The 24031-nt window shown below is 38.5% G+C and overlaps 1 long non-coding RNA gene across 1 annotated transcript; it reads right to left on the bottom strand.

Annotated features, from left to right (window-relative positions):
* Positions 1-1850: 1850 nt before the first annotated feature.
* Positions 1851-12953, bottom strand: LOC130240885 (uncharacterized). Its single transcript, XR_008838807.1, has 5 exons — positions 12929-12953; positions 12454-12537; positions 6323-6385; positions 6153-6213; positions 1851-1878 (listed from the first exon to the last, which is right to left on the bottom strand). It is a non-coding gene; the product is annotated as an uncharacterized LOC130240885 (long non-coding RNA).
* Between the last annotated feature and the right edge of the window lie 11078 nt (positions 12954-24031).

The raw sequence follows: 24031 nt of genomic DNA, 5'->3' as shown, positions 1-24031 counted from the left end.
AGAGGGGAGCAGACAACCAGGAAATCACTTTAAATCTGTAAAAACACCATGTTCACAGAAATGGTGAGGTCGGGAGAGGGTTGCGAGGACCGCACTGTTACTAGGCAGATTTCAGTTTGACGGTTATGGGTAGCGCTTATTAAAAGTGATCAGAGATGCTGATTTTAGTCCAAATAACACTTTTAATCACTGAATAATTAGTTTGATTATCATTTTAATTACTCAAACGGTTCAAAATGCGGATATATTTTGTTAATAGCCTGCTGATTTCATATGATTGGATAATATAGTCTCGACTAAGGAAACTCTGCTATATCACACAATGGCCATTTCATTAGGTCGGTCATGGTCATTGACACTCATTTCTATTTTTGTGTGTCCATAAACACGAACCCTGACAACATTTGGTTGATTTAAGAAATGAACTTACTATAATGAGTGATGAAACGGATCGAGGTTGATTCCATCCACACAGATCTTTCTCTACAGAACGCACGTGAGCTGCGGGTTAACTGTAATTCATTCATCATGGAGGAATGATGTCTGTCCATCTCGCGTTCATCTGAACTGCTGCGTAAACTGAGTAAGAGAGCAAATGACGAATCCATGCGCGCCGCAGCACTTCAGGAGTATCGACTCACTGCAAACTGATGATTCACTAAATGATGATTCAGTAAACAATGATTCTTTAGTCGCGTTTGACTAAAGAAAGTCAGTCATGATGACACTTGCTCCATGCGAAACCTTATAAAGCAGGCTAATAATAATAATACTTGTTATATTTTTTTCCAGAGATTTGTCAGCTGTTTACTGTTGCATGTTTTCATATTTATTTTTTTACAGTAGATATTGCTTTTAATGCATGTTGCATGACAGTATAGATGATAAATAACTCATAATTGTTTAAAAACAATATTTGGTTACACTTTATTTAAGGTGTCCTTGTTACAGCATTATTATACATTTAAATACCAAGTAATAGTAATTAACTACATGCACTTACTATATAGTTACAAATGTTACATGTAACATTTGTAACAAGGACACCTTAAAAGTGTTACCCAATATTAGTTTGTTAATCTGTTGATATCTTCAGGGTACTTTCAAAACAACATTTTTATTAAATTCTCTAACCGGCTTATATTATGATAAAGAATAGCAGCTGAATTAAAATCTGTGATATGAGCCGCACTGAGTTTGAGCAGTTGGAACAGAAAACAAGACAAAAAAACTGCAGTTAAAGTTTACGCTGATGATAAATACCACTCTAATCTCAGACATGGTCTTGGTCACAGTTTATTTTAGTTTTAGCAGTTGAGTGAAATACCACTTAGATAAAAAGTATAGAGAAACAAAACCGGTTATTTGACAAGCACTACATTACAAGCTCCAAAATTAGAAATCAGAGAAGATGGTAATTTATTTATAACAGAAATATTTTATTTAATAAAAAAATCGACACAGAATACCTGTCAAAAACAGGTTCACAAGCCCAACATCTAACAACATAGTCAGCTCTAAAAGTACACATCTGGATGGCAAAACTAAAGGAAGAAACGTAAAGTTTTGTTTGTTGTGCAGAATAAAGAGTCAGAAAATCAGGATGAATTTAAGAGGGAGAGAGGATAGTTAAAGGTTAGTTTACTTCTTTAAAGAACAGAAATTTATCAATCAGTTTCTTCTTTGTGATTAGATTACATTGTAACATGATTTTTGACATCTCTCCAGCCCCTGGTTTGAAGCACTGGTTCTTTCTGTAGGCACTTTAAACATTTCTCTTTCCCAGGAACTTTCATTAGTGTTATGCAGGTCCCTTGCTGTCGCCAAACCACTTTTTTTCAGCATCACTCAGGGAATGTTCGTTCTGCCTGGAAGAACCTACAGAAAAGAATCAGAAAAGCACATGATTCCATCAGTCATAAGTAAACATGTATATTAAGTAAGTATGACTTTGCTGGAGGGATAATAACAATAAAATCACTATGTATACATCTATTATAGTCCTTGTGTATTGCATTATTTACATGTGAACTGAACAACACCTAAACTGAAGAACGTAGTAATATAGTAGTAGTAAGAGCAGTAATATCAGTGGAGGCAGTGGTAGGTATTTTAGCATCAGTGGCAGCTTTCGTAGCTTTTAGAAAATTATATGACTGAGTGTAGTAAAGATGACAGAGAGACAATCATTTCAATTTCTATGAGGGTTCATGTTTTTGCTTTATGAGCATATATTTTAAATATTGATGTAGTACATCACAAAAAGTCTAAATAATAGGGATCCTAAAACTAATCCATAAAATTGATAATAGGGGTGTGACGATAACTGCATCACTGCCTTACCGCCATAATGAGATGTCGACCGCGGTGATGTGGCTATTACAGTCATCACCGCCCATTTTAGTTTAGTATTTATTTTTGCTTGTGAATCTTTTAGGATTGTATAGAAAAACTGAATAAACTAAATAAAAGGAATAAAAGGCCTGCCCTGAGTATTTTCACTTAAATTACAAATTTAGATTACAAAACGAAAACACTGAATCCTTTTTAAAACCAGCATAGGCTGTTTTTATTTGAAGCTTATTTTAATAAAGCAGGCCTACTAACTCAAATCAATCGCTCCACAGAAAATAAGCATTTTAACGCACCGCTGTAATTTCTATATCCCAATCCCTTTATCAACATGTTTAATAAAAGGCATTATTTTAAAGATTATAACCTGAGAATATGATTTACCTCAGCGCTGCACTTTTCTCCTTCACCCTCGCGCTGAGTTCAGGTGACGGAGTGTTGTGAAGTAGTTAAACTCTCAAACTGGCACAGGAATATCAGTATATTATATAGGCTTTGCTAAAATGCTGGTCAAATGTAGGTCTTTTTTTACAGCTATAAACAGACGCGCATGCTGCGACCACGGTGATGAGGCAACAATCGCATATATTTTGACTTATTTAAAGGGCACCTATGGTAAAAAATCTACTTTTCAAGCTGTTTAGACAGCCATATGTGCATGTATGGTGTAAGACCGTCATATTGGGGTGATATAAACACACCCAGTGCTTTTTTTTCAATTTAACAACATAAAAACGGTGGACCAATTGGAGCGGTTTCAAACCGACTGCAACTTTACATTGGAGCGGTCCCCCCCCCACCAAATTGATTGACAGGCGCGTCATCATATCCTCAGTTTGTTGATTCACGTCCGCCATTTTCAGCGTGAGTCGAAGCGATATCACTAAAGGAACACGCTAGCTCTATTTTTAGATGCAAGGCTCATTGGGCTCAACACAAGATCAATATTCCCACATTATCGCTCTAATCGGAATTATTGGTTGTATCTTTAGGTAGGTTTGCAAACATGTGTACTTCTCATTGAGTCTACCTTATACTTCAGCCGTTTGCATTTCTCACGATCCCAGAAGCTCCCTGTGATCTTAACTAGCATGCGTTTTACAATTCTAATCATAGGTTTCTATCAGGGTACACTCAAGTCGACGGCTGGGCACTGCGGACCGCTGCAGAAACCTATGTTTAGAATTCAAAAATGCGTGGCGCGACGATTCGGGACACTTCATGTTTCTGCCGCGCCACAGAGAGTGTCTGGTGTGCTGTGTCGCGCTTCGAGCGGCGCATCCGGTGCCTCAGTCAAAGTTAATTCAGTGTGCGTGGTTATTAGTTTTTGTGTACAAGCTCGGCACTTGAAACTAGCACACAGTTGGCTGTAAAACTGTACAAAGACACAAATGATTTTGTACTCTCTGCTTGGTCTGTGTCAGAGTTGTACATGTACGACTGAATGCTGATCCTCTCCTCTCAGTCTGCCTCTGTTGCAAACACAGAGCGGGTGAGCTCATGGCCCCGCCCCCTTGTTACGTTGGGCGGGAAGCCGAAACTAATTTACATGTGAAGCAACACACCCATAAATCAGCGAGCTGTGGACACGCCCCCAACATGACACTTTTAACACATTATAATAAAACAATCTGAATTGTGTTTTGAACTGAACCTAAACTGGCACACTCAGAAGAGCCATAATATTAATATTAATCATAAAAAAGAGGTAAACTATGTGCCCTTTAAAGTAGGCTATAGGCTATATAATAATTTTGTGTAAAGACATTTATAAAAATATGTAGCTAATATATCACAGGGGTTTGTGTAGCAGCAATTAGAATGGAGCATAATTAAATCCTTTTTTCCCGTGGAGCGAAACAAACACTACACAGTTGTGTAGCGGATGGGGACGCACAAGAATATACAATTCAGATATTTTTGTTGGAAGAAAAATATTCTTTGAACGAATTTTGTTTTGTACAATTTGCATCTTTGTTTTTGTGGGTTAGTTATTTACAAAATAAACATGAATAACTAATAAACTTTGAGGTGAAGCGATGTGCCTCAGGGTCCGCTATATGCCGCGGCTAAAACACAAACTGGTCTGTTAAATACAATCGTAATATAAATAAAATAAAAGTGAAATATTCAGTTTGGAATATTGAATCTTTGTTAACTGTATCAAAAATAAAATAGCAGCCTATATTAACACTCTTTATGACAAACATCTATTGATCGGTCAGTTTCGCTTTAGTTTAATCAGAGTTTGAACTTTCTGATATTTTTGGCAAAGTGGTCTGCATAACCAATGATTGAACTTATCCACCTGCGACCCACCCATAATTAAACATCATGTAGGCGAGCTGGCTTTTTGATTACCTGAACCGTGTATTAACGGCTGCACCAGCATAACCGAGATCTGCGTATTAATATCAGCACCAGCAGATATAAGAGAGTTTGTTTCATAACAGCGTTTTCTGCTTCTTAAATATCCAATATTAAGAGAGTGACTCCATAAGGTACATAACCTGCGCACACATGATTATTACTTGAATGTGTAAAGTCATGGACGCATCTCACAGCGCAAAGCATAACTTATCCTTTAAATGTCCATGCTTAATATGTCATTGATGAGGTCTATCTATTGAAAGGGTTACCTACAATGGAGTATATATAGGCTATATATGCGCTACATAGCAGGGACGTTAAGGTTGTATGTAACCCTTTCAGTAGATAGGCCCTGAGGCACATCGCTTCACCTCAAAGTTTTTAGTTATTATTGTTTATTTTGTAGATTACTGACCGACAAAAACTAAGATACAAATTGTACAAAACGAAATGCGTTAATTGTAAAAAATATATGAATTGAAACACAACTGTGCAGTGTTTGTTTCGCTCCTCTGGAAAAAAGGATTATGCTCCACTGTAATTGCTGCTACACAAACCCCTGTGATATATTAGCTACATTTTTAAAAAAAAGTCTTTACACACAATTATTATAGCATATAGCCTACTTTAAATAAGTCAACATATATGCGATTGTTGCCTCATCACCGTGGTCACAGCTCGCGCTTCTGTATAGCTTCTGTAAAAAAAGACCTACATTTGACCAGCATTTTAGCAAAGCCTATATTAATATACTGATATTCCTGTGCCAGTTTGACACTGTAAATTAAACTGAGGAGAGTTTAACTACTTCACAACACTCCGTCACCTGAACTCAGCACGAGGGCGAAGGACAAAAGTGCAGCGCTGAGGTAAAATCATATTCTCAAGTCATAATCTTTAAAATAATGACTTGTATTAAACATGTTGATAAAGGGACTGGGATATAGAAATTACAGCGTTAAAACTGCTTATTTTCAGTGGAGCGATTTTATTTTTATATATATATATATGTGTGTGTGCGGGTAACCGACATACCGCATGATTTCTTGCTTCAACACCGCGATAACAGAAAATCCGTTACCGTCACAGCCTTAATTGATAATCATTGATAGACATTTGTTGTCAATTAATGGCATTATCAATTAGTTGGAGTGTGACAACAAAATAACTCAAAATGCTGAAGAGTTGAGATCAACCAGCATGAGGATAAAGTGTGCATCCTAGAGACTTTAAATTAGTTAATAAGGTAACCTAAAATGTAACTGTAACCTTAAAGTTATTCTATTATTATTGAAGTATCGGATCAGGTTTCGGTAGATACTCGAAATCAAAGGACTCTGACTCGAGGGCAAAAATACCGGACCGGGACATCCCTAATCTGTATAGAAAAAGTTCATCAATTATCTGAATAACATAGCTAACAATCTTACCATTTCCATTACCAGTCTTAGACGTTCTGTTTTCTTTGGTCTGTGTGGGAGTCAGGGCTTTCTGGGTAAAGAAAAGAGACAGCTTGTGATATATAAACTAAAAACTGACTTATTAATTACTGAACTCTATAAGCCTGAAAGTCTAAGCTGTATATAATCAAACTGCAAACCATCCAAGTTGGAATAATATGCCTCGTCATGCTCACGTCTACATTTCTGCCTTCTAGATAACTCTGTAACACAAGAAAATAAACATCAGATTATCACAAGTTATATCTGTATAGAAAAAGGTCATCAATTATCTGAATAACTACATTATTCAGATCCCTTTTTTCTGTTTATGTGTTTATGAGCTTGATTGCATATATATATATATACACATACATACATATTTGATAGTTGAGAATGCGCCGCTTCGCGGTGTAGAGAAACCTGCTTTCCGAGAAATAATGGCGGCGGAATAATGAAGCAAGATACTAGGGATGTGAACCTACACTGGTCCTAGGTTCAGTTCTGTTATGATTATCATGCCATTGATTTGGTTCAATTCGATGTCTCGGTGCATTGACGATGCTTTCCATACATAATTAGATTTTTTCTTCACAACACAAGATTTTTTTTTATTAAAATCTATAAATATATTAATATTTATATTTGATTTGTAATACAGTTTTGTTCTTAAATACAGCAGTCAGATATATGAACTGTACCCTTAATTTGATCTGCTCAAGAAAACACTCTTTCTGAATGTATCAAACAAAACTCCAGTACATGCACAGAAGACATGAGCATTTATAGCAAATAAACTAATGTAAACATTATCCCGCTTGCTTTTTGAGCGCTGTCAATTGAGGTCTTACACCTTTATGATTGGTCATTGCCTTCACCCGCTCAACAGAAAGGGCTGCGACCTCAACGAAAAAAAGTTCTGTTATTACCGTGAAAATTGGTTAGGCATGGATAACACGCAACTCAATAGGCACAACTTTTATTATAATTTTAAATGTAAAAATAAAATGTATGTTATGCTATCATAAGTGGGGTTTTTTTCGTGAAATTGTCCGGTTGGCATTTGTAAAAAATAATAATAATAAAAAATTAGGCTATTAGGCCTACTTGTGATTTTATTTATCTAGTTAGCCTATTTAATAACTTGTTTTCAGGTTACATTTTCATTTGAAGGCAATAAGCTTACAAGTAAAAAACAAACAAACAAAGATATCTAACTGTATTAAAGCCATCAAAATAGGTCTACATTATATTTTCAAATCCACATCACGCACTATATACCTATTTCACTTTATAACACTGCAAACTTGACTTCGCAGGCTGATCATCTTTAAAGATATTTTTAAGTGTCCTAACTTGAGACTGCTGCCTCATAATGGGATGTTTCTTTACACAACCGTTAAAGTGCACTTTAGCAATGTCAAAATTAAAGCAAACATTCAAAAGGGTTCTGCGTTTTGTCAACTGTATAGCTTAATTGTAATAATAATGAATATAAAATGATAATATTATTTATAGTGTAGACTACTGAGGGACTGTGCAGTGTCCAACTAAACCTTTTTATTTCTAACTAAAAAACATAAAATGACTGGCAGCTGCGTCCCTGCTGAAATTTATTTAACAACAAATTTTTTTAGCGTTTCTTTCCATTTAGAGCTCAAGAGAGTTGTATTTTCAGATTTAATTAACCAAAACATGAAATGAATTAGGCTGTTGGCCTTCATGAAATCCACTAGTCCAGTTTTCTCTGTGTGAAATTAGAGAGCACCTCCGCCGCCGCGTGCACGTTTTAAAGGCTATATACCCCCCCCCCCCCCACCCCAGTTGTTGATTTCCCACCCCGGTAGTAAAAAATCGTCACCGTCACAGCCCTAGGTTTATTGCGCAGTCTGTTTCAGGTTCTCAAAATAGGTTTTTTCACATGACGTCATTGCTGACACGTGACTCAGATGGAGGGCAGGAAGTGGTTCTTCATAAGATTCGCTACCAGAACATTAAAATATTGTTTTATGTTGTTTCTAATAGTTTAAAGTGGCTAATATAAAGAAATGCCGAACAGCTTTTATAGACTTTCAAAAGCTTTTGCTCATAAAGTGGTAAAAGTTCAAGAAATGAAAAAAGGTGGCGTGTGATAAACATTTACTCAACACATCTATGTGTACAAACTTTTTTTGAACGCTATAATTCGTAACAGCACCAATAAAGATTATATACAGGCCTAGCTGTGTGTATAAATATATTAATGTGTTATATAAAATCAGATACAAACACCAGCACACTTATACAATATCAAAGAAAAGATAAATAACGTACTCTGCCATGTAATCGCTGTAATGAAATCTCTGGCTTGTTTTGCATTAATCCAAGTCTTTACTGGCGTTTGGCAGAATAAACACCTGTTACATTAAGTCTATATGCGCAGAAGCGGTGAATGTTTGTTAATGGTAAGTTCACTGGACAAAACTAGACGATTATTATTGTGGAGCACTTTACCTCCTTACAAAATATAAATAATAATGTAGACTATGCGTCCATGCTTTTGTCTGCTTTCATCTGTTATTTTGTGATGTCTGGAAGATCCACATGGGGAAAAACTATAGTAATTTATAATAAAAGATGTTTTTGAACCACATAGTAAAGTGTATAATGTGTAGAACTCTTATTGAACAATGAATGCTAGCGAAGGTAATGAATTCTACCAAATACTGTAGCATAGTAAACTAATAAACTGTAATACTGCTGCATTGTGATCGTGTATGATTATAGCGTAGAGAAGAGAAGCCTCTTAAATAATTAGTTTATTACTACAGTAGTCTTCCCACAGCAACAATTACTATGACAGTTTAATTATTTAAAGTATTTATTTTTTCATGTGATATAATAGCTTATAGTGTCTACTGCCTCGATGACAGGCAAACATATTTTAGTTGAGTACAAAACTCGGCCCTCTTCATGATATAAGGATCATGCCCAACATATGTGCTTATTTTCTATTTATATCTTATACAGAAAGATAGAAATATGGTATAAATCACAAAAATACACTTTCCTCTATGACTCCCATTCAGTTTTTAGTTCCTGCCCTCCATCTAAATTTTGTGCGTCACCAGAACCAAATGATTGAAAACAACCTTCAGCAATGTGCCAACAATACACCTTAACACACCTCTATTTTGGACCAGAACACCCATGAGTCCACAAAGTAGCGCACATGGATTTACTATTTAAACAACGTGGTGCAAAACAGAAAGTATGGGAGTATGATAGGGCCCATAGAGTTAGAGTTAATCTGTTACCTGCTCATCATGATCATCTCTCTAAGCCTGGCCATGGTGTGATGCTCTCTCAGTCTCTTTCTGTCTTGAACTTTCTCTGATATCTGTGTGAATATATAGTGTTAGACACTCAATAACAATCTATTGTGTCCATTACTTATCAAACACTCATTCACGAGTTCACACTGACAGATATTTGACTAAATAGAATATGCATATTTGGTGTGCTGTCCGGGGAGAGCGCTCGGGAAGACACCCTAACTCGTGTTATTTCCCTTATCAGGATAGAGAGAGTTAGGGTCCGAGCGCAGTGTCTAGCCCGGCTTCAGAATGCTCCCCAAAGATGCAATTTATAGAAGGACAGCAACCAGACAGATATCATGGTCTCTCCCAAAATGCTAGCCTTGAAAATTTGGAGGGGTGCTGTACCGCATTGGGAAAGAGTGAAAAATGGCTCCGGTGGGTGCAGTGATGCAGATGTGACTCCTTGGGAGCTGTTAATGCTTGGCAGTGATGAAATGTAAATGTGTACTCCAGAAGGAGCCGCCACTGTTGAGGCAGTAATCTGCAGTGTTGTGATATGATTTCTATATCAATAATGATTGCGTCTCTGGTGGGTGCGGTCGCTGTACTTGCAGTGGTGCATTATAATGGTGTGCGTCTCCAGTGGGAGCTGCTACTGCACTAGCAGTGCATCTCCAGTGGGAGCTGTCACTGCACTAGCAGTGGGAACTGTCACTGCACTCGCAGTGCGTCTGCAGTGGGAGCTGTCACTGCACTCGCAGTGCGTCTCCAGTGGGAGCTGTCACTGCACTCGCAGTGCGTCTGCAGTGGGAGCTGTCACTGCACTCGCAGTGCGTCTCCAGTGGGAGCTGTCACTGCACTCGCAGTGCGTCTCCAGTGGGAGCTGTCACTGCACTCGCAGTGCGTCTCCAGTGGGAGCTGTCACTGCACTCGCAGTGCGTCTCCAGTGGGAGCTGTCACTGCACTCGCAGTGCGTCCAGTGGAGCTGTCAGCACTAGGCAGCGTCTGCAGTGGGAGCTGTTACTGCACTAGCAGTGCGTCTCCAGTGGGAGCTGTCACTGCGCTAGCAGTGGTGCATAATAAGGTGTGGATCTGTCACTGCACGCAGTGCATCTTCATGGGAGCTCACTGCACTAGCAGTGCGTCTGCAGTGGGATGTTACTGCACTAGCAGTGCGTCTCCAGTGGAGCTGTCACTGCGCTAGCAGTGGTGCATAATAAGTTGCATCTCCGTGGGAGTGGTCACTGTGCAACAGTGTGCGTAATAAGGTGTGCATCAGCCGAAGGAGTGGTGCGTAAAGGTGTGCATCTGCCGAAGGAGTGGTCATGCGCTAGCAGTGGTGCGTATAAGGTGTGCATCAGCCGAAGGGTGCGTAATAAGGTGTGCATCTGCCGAAGGAGTGGTCACTGCGCTAACAGTGGTGCGTAATAAGGTGTGCATCTGCCGAAGGAGTGGTCACTGCACGCTAACAGTGGTGCAATAAGGTGTGTCATCCCGAGGAGTGGTCACTGCGCTAACAGTGGTGCGTAATAAGGTGTGCATCTGCCGAAGGAGTGGTCACTGCGCTAACAGTGGTGCGTAATAAGGTGTGCATCTGCCGAAGGAGTGGTCACTGCGCTAACAGTGGTGCGTAATAAGGTGTGCATCTCCGAGGAGTGGTCACTGCGCTAACAGTGGTGCGTAATAAGGTGTGCATCTGCCGAAGGAGTGGTCACTGCGCTAACAGTGGTGCGTAATATTAAGGTGTGTGTCTCCTGTAGGAGCGTCACTGCGCTAACAGTGGTGCGTAATAAGGTGTGCATCCCGAAGGAGTGGTCACTGCGCTAACAGTGGTGCGTAATAAGGTGTGCATCTCCGAGGAGTGGTCACTGCGCTAACAGTGGTGCGTAATAAGGTGTGCATCTGCCGAAGGAGTGGTCACTGCGCTAACAGTGGTGCGTAATAAGGTGTGCATCAGCCGAAGGAGTGGTCACTGCGCTAACAGTGGTGCGTAATAAGGTGTGCATCTCCGGGAGTGGTCACTGCGCTAACAGAGGTGCGTAATAAGGTGTGCATCTGCCGAAGGAGTGGTCACTGCGCTAACAGTGGTGCGTAATAAGGTGTGCATCTCCGAAGGAGTGGTCACTGCGCTAACAGTGGTGCGTAATAAGGTGTGCATCTGCCGAAGGAGTGGTCACTGCGCTAACAGTGGTGCGTATATAAGGTGTGCGTCTCCGAGGAGTGGTCACTGCGCTAACAGTGGTGCGTAATAAGGTGTGCATCAGCCGAAGGAGTGGTCACTGCGCTAACAGTGGTGCGTAATAAGGTGTGCATCAGCCGAAGGAGTGGTCACTGCGCTAACAGTGGTGCGTAATAAGGTGTGCATCAGCCGAAGGAGTGGTCACTGCGCTAACAGTGGTGCGTAATAAGGTGTGCATCAGCCGAAGGAGTGGTCACGGCGCTAACAGTGGTGCTAATAAGGTGTGCGTCTGAGGAGTGGTCACTGCGCTAACAGTGGTGCGTAATAAGGTGTGCATCTGCCGAAGGAGTGGTCACTGCGCTAACAGTGGTGCGTATATAAGGTGTGTCTCCTGTAGGAGTGGTCACTGCGCTAGCAGTGGTGCGTAATAAGGTGTGCATCTGCCGAAGGAGTGGTCACTGCGCTAACAGTGGTGCGTAATATTAAGGTGTGCGTCTCCTGTAGGAGCGGTCACTCCGCTAACAGTGGTGCGTAATAAGGTGTGCATCAGCTGAAGGAGTGGTCACTGCGCTAACAGTGGTGCGTAATATTAAGGTGTGCGTCTCCTGTAGGAGTGGTCACTGCGCTAACAGTGGTGCGTAATAAGGTGTGCATCTGCCGAAGGAGTGGTCACTGCGCTAGCAGTGGTGCATATATTAAGGTGTGTGTCTCCTGTAGGAGCGTCACTGCGCTAGCAGTGGTGCATCATAATAAAGTGTGTGTCTCCTGTAGGAGCGGTCACTGACACTATCATTAACACTCTGCTAACACTCACCTGCTCATCATGATCATCTCTCTCAGCCTGGCCAGGGTGGTGATACTCTCTTAGTCTCTTTCTGTCTTGAACTTTCTCTGATATCTGTGTGAATATATAGTGTTAGACACTCAATAACAATCATATTAGAGCTGGGCGATATGGCAAAAAATTATAACGATAATTTTTTTCATATCGGTCGATATCGATAATTATAATGATAAATGTAAAAATCTTCATATTTATCAATTTTATAAGATTTTTACCACACCAATCCGTTTGTGCAGCTGATTTAACACATTTTGTGAAATGTTTTAGCTGTCTGACAATTTAAATAAAATAATAAGCAAAAGAACAATCTTAATTCAGCATTTACATTTACTGTGAAGTGTAAAAGTGATTACATTAATATTTATTAAGCACCAGGCTTATTAGGTTTTAATATGTTTATTAACATGAGACAATCAGTGGTACATGAAACTACAACAATTTGTACCTGCTTATTTCCAGAAGGTTTTCTTGTCCCATTATCTGTAAAACAAAACAATTACCTTCAGCAAGATCACCACACATTATTATTAAATTACCACAGTGGTATAATTTATTCATTTATTTTAAATAGTGGCCACATGAATAGAGGTAAATTTGGTTTTATATTCGCACATTCGGACTTTCCCCTTAATAATATTATTTCATTAAAGTATTATTTGCAAACTCTAAATAACAAAATCATATTAGCAGCAAATGACTATCAAAGTACAGCATTGTTCACAGTCAAATAAACAGTGTTAATGTTGTTTAGAAATCATACTTACATGCTAATTCTGATTGAATATTCAAAGTAACATGGTAAACAATAAAGAGACTTCTAAATGAACGAATGTGCGAATATAAAACCAACTTTACCTCTATGCCACATGAATGCATTAAATATTGCTAGTATCATAATAAATGACTTATGGCAAATATGAATTTGTTCCATTCAGGATATTTTTGCTAATTGCTCCTACAATTTAGCCTAAATAAATTTAAAAACAGAATAAGGCATCAACTTGATAACTTTGAATTTTCATTGCACTTATTAATTTCACCACAATTATTATACCATTAATAGAAAATATATCCATGTTACAGTTTCATAGAAAATCACAAACAAATACTTTTGCAGAGTTTTCACAGCCAGGGTCACTTTTATGCTGCAAAAATGACTCGAATAATTAATTTGTCATCAAAATTGTTACCAAATTTCAGTATTAGTTGAAGCACATGTAAGGACCAACTAATGTTAACTAAGCTAATGCTAACGTTAGCTAAATGACGATCGGGAAGGCTAGACCAGACTATAAAACACCTCAGCCTTGTTTAAAGTTAATTAAAATGAATTAAACCTCACCTGTAACAGTGCTGGATCTCTTTTCCGCTGTTTCCCTCCTTGGCTTCGTCTGTCTTCGAGCACATGTCTCCTGATGTGCTTTAGCAGCCTCCGTGACATGCGTTCACGTGCCATAATTCTGATCTGTGTTAATGATCGGTTCTGAATCTGTCCCGCTCTCAGGCTCCCCTCCCCCACTCGAAACTCAAGCTCCCCTCCCCCAGCGCAGCCTTAAGTTCAAAAGTTCATGCAGCAGTATCACCAATTAAGACTTTTACTCCGGTTCAGCAATATCACGACTTTTGCACTTCATTTCACTCGGCTATATGTTCATTAATTTATTAATTGAGTTAATATTGTTTTAGATTTTATATTTTATGACAATTATTTATTTATTTGTAAATAAATAATTTATCATTGCATAGATGCAGTTAAGTTACAAAATAAATTAAGGTGTACACAGTAGATATAATACATTGGATGATATGGAATAAGATATAGGCATGCATTTACTAAAAGGGGTAAACATTTAACTGATAAAGTGGTTTTAATATCTTTTTAATTAAGCACGTTATAGGTGTTCCACATCCACACACATATAGTAATGTACATACACAGCTAAAGCATAACATTATGACCACATTCAGTTTTATATCACTGTTTTACGTTATTTGTAAATTAAATTAAATGTAAGTGCACTTAAATTACTAATAAAGTTAAGGTGTATACAGTAGATAGAATACATTGGATATATTGTATGAACTATTGGATAAATGATGAACATAACAAAGACAAAAAGTCACTTAACCTAATTAAAAAAAATAATAATAATTTAATAACAGGAATGAACACGCAGTAACAGGAATGAATATCCAGACACTGTGGATGTTCAGCTTGCTCTGGTGATAACTGTGGTTGTATTGAGGGATGTTTGAGGGCTTCTTTTGTCTTTGATGTTATGGTACATCTCTCTCCACTTTTTGTGGCGTCTGCACTTTTCTCTCTTAGGTCATTGATCAGTTTCTTCCTGCCTGACTCTAGGTCCTTCCTGTATCTCTCCGACTCATTCATTCGTTCATTTTCTTCTCGGCTTAGTCCCCTTTATTAATCAGGGGTCGCCACAGAGGAATGAACCGCCAACTTATCCAGCATATGTTTTATGCAGCGGATGTACTTCCAGCCGCAACCCAGCACTGGGAAACATCCATACACACTCATTCACACTCATACACTACTGCCGATTTAGCTTATTCAATTCACCTGTACTGTGTGTCTTTGAACTGTGGAGGAAACCGGAGCACCCAGAGGAAACCCACGCCAACACGGGAAGAACATGCAAACTCCACACAGAAATGCCAACTGATCCAGCCGGGGCTTAAACCAGTGGCCTTCTTGCTGTGAGGCGATCATTCTACCCACTGCACCACCGTGACACCCTTATTCAGATTCCTTCTCTAAATATTTCTGTCTCTTCTCTGGGTCTGCATCATGTTTACAATAAAGTTGTTGCTTTTCTGCAGCACTTATAGGTGGATTGGCACTCTGCAAGTATATAATACATACATATAATACATGTGATACACTCACCGGCCACTTTATTAGGTATACCTCACTAGTACCAGGTTGGACCCCTTTTTTGCCTTTCAGAACTGCCTTAATTCTTCGTGGCATAGATTCAACAAGCTACTGGAAATATTCCTCAGAGATTTTGCTCCATATTAACATGATTTGTCGCTGCACATCCATGATGCCAATCTCCTGTTCCACCACATCCCAAAGCTGCTCTATTGGATTGAGCTCTGGTGACTGTGGAGGCCATTTGAGTACAGTGAACTCATTGTCATGTTCAAGAAACCAGTCTGAGATGATTGGTGCTTTATGACATGGTGCGTTATCCTGATGGAAGTAGCCATCAGAAGATGGAGACACTGTGGTCATAAAGGGATGGACATGGTCAGCAACAATACTCAGGTAGGCTGTGGTATTGACACCATGCTCTATTGGTACTAATGGACCCAAAGTGTGCCAAGAAAATCTCCCCCACACTATTACACCACCAGCCTGAACCGCTGATACAAGGCAGGATGGATCCATGCTTTCATGTTGTTGAGGCCAAATTCTGAGCCGACCATCCGAATGTGGCAGCAGAAATGGAGACTCATCAGACCAGGCAACGTTTCTCCAATCTTCTATTGTCCAGTTTTGGTGAGCCTGTGTGAATTGTAGCCTCAGTTTCCTGTTCTTAGCTGACAGGAGCGGCACCCGGTGTGGTCTTCTGCTGCTGTAGCCCATCCGCCCATCGGTTGTAACGAGTGCTTATTTGAGTTTCTGTTGCCTTTCTATCAGCTGGAACCAGTCTGGCCATTCTCCTCTGACCTCTGGCATCAACAAGGCATTTGCGCCCACAGAACTGCCGCTCACTGGATATTTCCTCTTTGTCGGACCATTCTCTGTAAACCCTAGAGATGGTTGTGTGTGAAAATCCAAGTAGATCAGCAGTTTCTGAAATACTCAGAGCAGCCCGTCTGGCAGCAACAACCATGCCACGTTCAGCGTCACTTAAATCCCCTTTCTTTCCCATTCTGATGCTCGCTTTGACCTGCAGCAGACCGTCTTGACCATGTCTACAGGCCTACATGCAGTGAGCTGCTGCCATGTGATTGGCTGATTAGAAATTTGCATTAATGAGCAGCTGGACAGGTGTACCTAATAAAGTGGCCAGTGAGTGTACATTTACAATATAAGTAATTGTAACTGAAACCTAAAAGATTCAAGTAAAGCATCTTACATTAACAATGTTTTGCATTATTATTTATGAACAGAGAACGCATCTCACTCCTGTTACTATTACTCAGTCCTGTTATGGCTTATATGAGTAACGGGACTGAGGGTCTGAGGGTGAGTTTTCAGCATAAAATTATCAAATTCATGCTAAATAGCCACATGGCACACATGCTAATAGCATGAGGATATGGAGCAAGTTTTAGCGGTTTTATCAAAGATATGTATTTTTAAAATGAATTAATAAAATGAGAAGACTTTCCCCTTTGTTTTCCCATGGCCTTTAAAAGATCTGGATGATGAAACTTCCTGTTGAAAATATGCCTTATGGAATGTCCCAAGTTAATCAAAGGGTAAATGTGTTAGGGTAACAGTAATGAGTGAAAACCTGGCGACACGGCTAAAATGTGTATTTTATCAAAAATGTTCAGATTTATTATTTTTTTTTAATAGGAAATCATTGATTGGATATAAAACTGCATGTAAATGCAAAAAAAAAAACTAATTTGGAAGGATTTTAAACAATATATTTAGCAAATGTTAGAAGCAGGGAGTGGTGACATGCAACAGCTGCTCTTTTAGTGTTCTACATAGTTTTTAATAATGATTTTAATTATTTATTCCAAATTTTGCAGTTTGTTAAATTTGAAGACTCTTTGATTGTTACTAAAATGCATTTTTGAGTTAATTTAATGCATTTTTATATATTTAATATTCTGGGGACATAAATGTTACCCATTCACTGGAATGTCCTGTATATTCAGTGGCCTTTCTATCAAAACCAGACGGCACGGGCCAGCGTTTACTCCCATGAGCATCAGTGAGCCTTGGCTGCCTGTGATAAGTTCGGCTTCACAACTGTTCCCTCCTTGAACAGATTTCACTAGATGACTGAACTGACCACTGCAGAAACACCTCACAAGAGCTGTAGTTTTGGAGATGCACTGACCCAGTCATCTTGCCATTACACTATGGCCCTTATTAAACTCACTCAAATCCTTACACTAGTCCATTTTCCTTTCTAACGTATCAACTTTAAAGACAAAATGTTCTCTTGCTGCCTAATATATGCCACCTGCTAAAAGGTGCCTTGAGGAAGAGATGATCAGTGTTATTCACTTCACCTGTCTGTGGTCATAATGTTGTGCTGGATCAGTGTGTACACGGTATATCACAGCCAGTCTGCTTCAACAGAACTAGCAGCCTAAACTAAGGCTCATCACCAGAGGTGGTTAGGCCTTTGCTGTAGCTGACCATCACTTGTAAAGCAGCTCGTCATTCATTTTAGAATTGCCTGAACTCTCAAGGACTCTAAATCGTCTCTTTTTCTGTCAAGTTGAGGACAGGGTTGCCAACTTTGTTGCTATGAAATATGTGACATAATTTGACTAGTGCAGCCATGCAAATTAGCATATGCACTCCATCATTGCATCATATTTACATTTACTGTTTAAAGGATTCATTCTGTACTGTACATTATATAAAACATTTAAAACTAAAAGCTAAATCAATAAAGCCTTCTCAACACCACTGCTACTTCAATCTGTGGAGCAACCAATAAACAAGACATGGGAAATCACATACAGGACAAACCAGGCAAGCTCAACATATGGGATGTCCCGGCTAATACAGGGCGGCTGGCAACCTTAGCTGAGGACACGACAACTCTACCAGTGTTTTATAATATATATATATATATAAAATTGTGATTTACTATGTTTTATATTACGGTTTTAGTGTTGTACTTTGTGAAATACTTTGATCAACCTTGATTGTTTTTAAATAAGGTTGACAAAGAGCTGACATCACACCTGACTGGAAGAGTGTGTGAATGCTTTAGTTTACCTTGCATTACTCTTTTCATTTCTCTCACTGGGCACACTTCACTCTCACCCTGCAGTTTTGTACATCTTTCCTCCACACCACTTCTCTAGTGAACGGCTGTTCAGCACTAATGGTGTGCATGTATTCTATAAATCTATCTACTTTTGGTTATGTTAACCTGTAACAGTATAGACAGTCTTTTTTGAGTAAACACTAGGAATGTCCAGCACTTCAGAGCAGCTCACACAGAAGCAGCTCCTTCCCCCAAGCCTCCCTCTGAAACAAATGCTCCTTAAAAGCAGTATTCTACTTTCACTACTCCTATAGTGCCTATATTATTATCTGTTTATTATATGTACTTTAATGTATTTTATTTCAACATTTATAACACCTCTACAGCATTAGGCATTTGCACAAGTGTAAATATCATCTGTTAATATGTAAATTCAACTGTAAAATATGGTGATGTACTAAGGCTGCTGGTGACTGATGGGCTAGGGTGAAAAACATTTGATAAGTTGTAGATATTATGTATTTTCAGACGTTCAGTGAGGCTCAGGTAGAATGAGTGCAATGACATTCATAGATTCATGTTGGGATTAATGTTAATTAAGATCGTATTTAATTAATGATTAATATAAATAGATATAGATGAAACATGAAATTATACATTAAAATATCGAAACTAAACGGCGAGTGAAGTAAATCGAATCAATTTCATCACAGAATCATTAGTTGAGTTGAATTGATTTGTTTGAACAACCGATGCTTTCTAGAATGAACGGACGTCTTTACGAACGCTTAATTGATTCACTGATTCACTCGCTAGAATCATTGACGTTGATTCGCTAGAGTCATTTTAAACGAACCTTTGTTCATAATCAGGACACGGCTTTGTAAAGAGAATTTACAGAGTTTATCTTTGACTTTACTGGAAACTAAAGCGACGAAACAGCACAGTCAGCTTCTAGAGTTATAACATCAGACAAGGTAAGACACTAAACATTTCATTATTGTTCATTGAGTGTCGAGAGGTGCAGTTTTGTCACGCGATGTCATGGCGATCATATAGGAGTGCATTCACTAATGCGGCTGATGCTCGTATGAAACTAAAGGCTTTTCAAAGGCTCCAGATAGGAATTACATTCACTTTAACATTATAAGGGTGTTATTATGGAGTCTTAATGAACAGTTTTAAAGATGTATAATTTCATATGTAATTACATTAAATCCAGCAGTAAATTAACCAAGGTTTTAATGTAGTAAACGTGTAGTAACGTGTTTATTGGCAAATTGACTTCAGTTGGTTAATTTTCGTGAGGTAGTATTACAAACATGACATTTCAGTTTGCCAACCGGTCTCATATAGTTCAGTTTAATTATTTTTTCCTCTCCCCTTCCCCCTCCATTGTGTTGTAATGGGACTGAAATGGCCAATCACAAAAATTCCCCAGCGAGGGAGCTGTCGTCCAATAGGAAAAATCCGCTCTCACTCATGCTCCTCCTCCCGAGATTTAAGATTGCAGTACACGTGTGTGACCGATGGGGGAGCTCGCGGACACAAGGCTAAACACCAAATTTCAGTTTTACTATTGCTGTGAGGACTTTTGCTGAAATTTGCACAGCATCAAGTATAGGCCCTTTGGAGGCCATTAAAGCATTTTATTTGTGAGGACCACCTAAAATGTCCTCACAAAGAAAAATGTCCTCACAACATTGGTTGTTTCTCAATAGTTGGTCCTCACAAGTATAGCAAAACCAACACACACACACACACACACACACACACACACACACACACACATTATATGCAAAATTCTTTATCCACAAACAAAAATTTCTTAAATCCTCTCCCTCATTTGCCCATTTTTTAATTGAAATTGATTCCTTGCTTAAAGCTATACGTCTATCTAAAAACAAAAAATTCTGCAAGTTAATAGAAACTTATGAAAAATCATGCTTCCAGTATGTTAGTAATTAATGTTTTCTGTATTTTTAAAATTTTATTTAACTTTGTACTTCCCCTTTCTTTATTTTGTTCAATTTTTTATTTATTTATTTCTTTCTATTACTTTTTACTTATTGTTCTCATCACTTTGTAATTGTATATTCTTGTTCCAGTCTTCTACAGATTACTTCCTGATTTATATTGTACATTCTTCTTTTCTAAATAAAAGTTAATAAAAAAATAAAAATAGTTCAGAAAGTACCAGAGAGTGTTTGTACCTCTTGCTGTACTAGAACATTCTCATGGCATTGGACAGTAGACTCATGTTGAGCCACTGTGGCAAGTAGTTCCTGAGAACTGGGGCGTGCTGGGTCCATGTTGGTTTGGCTCAGTTATTCTGTCAGGATCGGGGATAGAACCCAGGTCTCTGGTGTGAGAGGTAAGTCACGTTACTACTGAGCTACTGGAAGTTGAAAAACCCAGATGACGAAAAGCAACTTGCTTCGTAGTGGAAGTTTATTGTTAACAAAAAAATCTTCAATAAGGAATAAACGTAAAGTGAAGCAAAAGCAGAGTCCTCCAATATGCAAAAATACAAAACTCAAAAATAGGCAAAAAAATCCAGAACAGTTTAACTCAAAAAACTCCAACGATAGAAGTCATTGACGAGCTTAGCAAAATAACAAAGATGTTTCACAAAGTAATAACTCACAGTGGTTGACAGGCTTGAATCCACAATAACTGAGCAAACCACAGATGAAACTGAGGCTACTTAAATACAAGAAACTAAACAAGGCACATGTGAGATTAATGACACTGATTACGGATACCAAAATGAAAACAAAATGACGACATCTAGTGGACAAAAAAAAACATTACATGAAAAACTAAGATAACAAAGGGCAAAACTCTGACCGAACCAGACAGAATTATTACTCTAATGGTGCTAGACCAAGCAGACTTTTAGCCCTTAGACTGAAGCAAAATCAAGAGAAAGCGTACATTGATGTAATCAATCACCCGGCCAAAGGACTAGTTAGGAATACTAATGAAATTAACTCAGCATTTTCTGATTTCTTTTCTAAACTTTATATATCTGAATGTAATCTCTCAAGTCATAACTGTACTTCTATCTTGCACTCTCTTTTTTTACCACAGCTTAATAACGAAGAAGCAGAACAGTTAGGACAACCTATTACCCTGGAAGAAGTCAAAGAGGCACTACAGGATGCTAAAAAAGACAAGGCACCAGGTCTAGATGGGATTCCTACTGAGTTATTTTGATCTTTTCGGTCCTGTCTTTCTGGCTGCCATTCATGAAGCAGTAAATACTGGGGCCTTTCACCCTCAGTTGAATATAGCACTTATTTTGCTGATCCCAAAAAAAGGAAAGGAACACTCAAACTGTGCAAATTACAGACCCATTAGCTTGTTAAATACAGATATAAAAATGTCTGCTCGAATTTTAGCTTTGCGATTACAACGATACATTAATAAATTAGTTCATCCAGATCAGACTGGCTTTATGCCAGGTAGATTAGCATCAGACAACATCCGGAGATTACTGCATGTCATACACGAAGCCCGAGATTGTCCTACTGCAGCTGCGGTTCTTTCCTTAGATGCAGAAAAGGCCAATTATTGGCAACACGATAGTAAATTTTAAATTAATGGAAAAATACATTCATCACTCACATAAATGGCACATCCATACACCTATTTGGAATAATAATGATCTTAGATCTGGGGGGTGCACCATTTCTTTCAAGGAAATGGATGCAGAAAGGCATTTATACACTAAAAGATATTTCTGGTTCTAATGGCATATTAAGTTTTCAAGAAATTAGTTAGCGGTATGAAACGGAACCTTCTTCTTTCTTTTTATATCTGCGATCAAGATCGGCCATGAAGGCCTATGGGGTTCCCTGCGGGGACAATCTTCCCACTCATCCAAACATTGCTTGGTTTGATCTGTCCTCTACTAATCATTTTACCTCATGGATGTACAGAAAGGCCTTAGAGGGTACAGCAAAGAATTTAGCTATACGCAGATTGACTGTCAACTAGAAGAGGGTGTCACAGACTGGGAAAGAGTATGGCAGAACATTTTTACTTCATCTAAAAATCCCAATCACCAACTCATTCACTATAACTTTTGTCATAGAACCTACTGGACGCCACTCAAAAGACATTGTATCAATGCCTCTTTTAGTCCTTCCTGTGATAAATGTCCCGACCAGGAACTTGGATCTTTTTTCCATATGATGTGGGAATGTGGAAAAGTACAAAGATTTTGGAATGAGGTCTGTGTCATCTTATCCAAAATTATTGACAGAGATGTATAAAGTACTAGAGACCCAGACTAGTAAAAGTACAAGTACTCTATCAAAAAGTGACTTGAGTAGAAGTAAAAGTGCTCTTTAAGCACCATACTTAAGTGGAAGTACTAAAGTATTCAACATTTTTTGTACTTAAGTATTGCAGGTAGTTTATTTCAAAATTTACTACTCAAGTACTGAAAGTAAAAGTACAAGTATTGTGTAATGTAGTTATTAAAGAATGCAGTCAAAAGATCATATTGTTTTGTTTATTTTAAATCTCTTTTTTGGGGGCACGTCATTAAGCAGAACGAAAAGAAACATGACTTACAATACTGTTTTTCTCTCACGCTTGAACCACAGATCTGACAGTCCATAATCCATTCAAAACGCTATTGAAACCCATTTTCGGAGCACAAATTACTGGTTGTAAACGCTGTAAACGAACGTTCTAATTCACTTGATTTTGATTTTATTGTAAAAAAAAAGAAAACGTGTATATTACTGTGTTAAATGAAAATCTGAAATATTTTATGGCTTATGGCTATGATTTAGTATTCAAAAATGTTTCATTTTAATTATGTTTTAATTAAATTGGTCTTAAACTTCATATTTTTATAGTATATTTATTCGTTCTGGTACTTTTACCATAAACCAACATCTCAACCATTTGGTAGAGGCTGATATTTTAGAAATTATGGGATGTGTTGGGGGAAAATATATTGATTGTGTTAACTAGCGACATTAGGAGTTAAGAAATGCAATAAATAAAAAAATTATATTGTTTTTTTTTCTTGGTGTGACAGTTAAATGGGTACTTGTAATACAATTGTGTCCTTTAATACAGCAGTAAGATATATGAACTGTACCCTTAATTTGACCCGCTCAAAGAAAACACTCTTTCTGAATGTATCAAACAAAACTCATGCACAGAATGAGCATTTATAGCAAATAAACTAATGTAAATATTCTCCCGCCTGCTTTTTAAACGCTGACAGGCGAGGTCTTACACCCCTTTGATTGGTTATTGTCTTCACCTTCTCAACAGAAAGGGCTGCTGTTGTTCACTGATGGCGGGAAGAACAGCCGCGGTTACAGTCTATGTATGTATAATCCGCGGTTATCACAGGTAATCTATAATAGACACAGTGGAGAAAACTTGCACCTCATACACGCCCAGGTCTGGATCCACAAGTATCGCTTTAACAGCCAAGAGGAGATGAAAAGTTACTTCAAACAGGCCAGCGGGTCAAATGTCCAAAGTGAGATAGGCAGAGATAGAGTCTCACAACATTTCTCTGTAGTAGTGAAATAGCGGCTTGTGTGCTGTGCCGCCTTCACTCGTCCTCGCGCCTC

This window comes from Danio aesculapii, chromosome 14 (genome assembly GCF_903798145.1).
Source record: "Danio aesculapii chromosome 14, fDanAes4.1, whole genome shotgun sequence".
Taxonomy (NCBI): Eukaryota; Metazoa; Chordata; class Actinopteri; order Cypriniformes; family Danionidae; genus Danio; species Danio aesculapii.
This window is presented reverse-complemented; position numbering and strand designations above follow the sequence as displayed.